This window comes from Tupaia chinensis, unplaced genomic scaffold, assembly GCF_000334495.1.
Source record: "Tupaia chinensis unplaced genomic scaffold, TupChi_1.0 Scaffold143749_1, whole genome shotgun sequence".
NCBI classification, from domain to species: Eukaryota; Metazoa; Chordata; class Mammalia; order Scandentia; family Tupaiidae; genus Tupaia; species Tupaia belangeri.
In genome coordinates this window covers 25,643-26,528 of record NW_006203598.1, presented here as the reverse complement: position 1 = coordinate 26,528, position 886 = coordinate 25,643, and the positions used below count along the sequence as shown (strand labels likewise).

Here is an 886-nt window from a genome sequence, read left to right as displayed (position 1 = left end):
TTTCCCTCTTTCTCTTTCTCTCTTTGTGTGTCTCTTTTTGGTCAAATTAAAATAAAATGAATGAATAAATAAAATTAAATAAATAAGTCTTTTTAAAAAAATAAATACACAAGATCCCCTATGAGAAAGGGCTTGCATTTTTTCGGTGCCAGAAAGGAGCTCTTGTGAATTTATATCTGCGAGGTGACAAGTTGATTGGAAGCCCAGGAAGGCACATCTCAGAATGGGCAGTGCCGGGGTGGGTGAATGACCAGCTGAAAGGCAGACGAGGATGATGAGTCTGAGGTGAGGGGCTCCTCCCTCTCCAGCACTTCATCCCAAACCTCTGCTCCCACACCCTTAAAGTGGGGCCAGCGTGCTCCCAGTCCTGAAATCCCCAGATCTCAACGCTCACAGGTTTGTACAAAGAAGCTTGTATAACATTTGGTTGTACGATAATGCTAATAAACAGCCCAGCCCAGCAGTCCCATGGCCCGTGGGGCGGGTGACCCTCCTACACACACACACACACACACACACACACACACACACACCGTCCCTGCCCTTTATTATGCTAACTCCACATGGCACAGAGGGGACTGAGGCCAACAGAAGGGCAGTGACTTGCTCAGGGTCTTGGAGCTAGGAAGTGCAGAGCTCAGTCTCGAACCTGTTTTGTCTCCGTGGTCTCAGATCTAAGCTCTTTGACTGCTCTGCAGGCTCCCTGAAGCTTGCACACTACCCAGCACCGTGACCTGCGCCCCCAGGCCCCCAGCAAATGCCTGGTGTCCTGAGCAGCAGCTCTTATGTAAGCAGCTGGCTGCAGCACGTGGAGGCTCCATTTAGCTGCGGGGAGCCAATAGCCCGCTGGTGGTGGCGCTGGTGGGGGTGAGGGGCGGGGGGGGGC

At 51.9% G+C, this 886-nt stretch overlaps 1 protein-coding gene across 1 annotated transcript in view; it reads left to right on the top strand.

The window, feature by feature from the left end:
- The window catches only part of ATOH8 (atonal bHLH transcription factor 8), a 37,192-nt gene that overhangs the window by 20,379 nt on the left and 15,927 nt on the right, over nt 1-886 (top strand). The window lies entirely within an intron of this gene.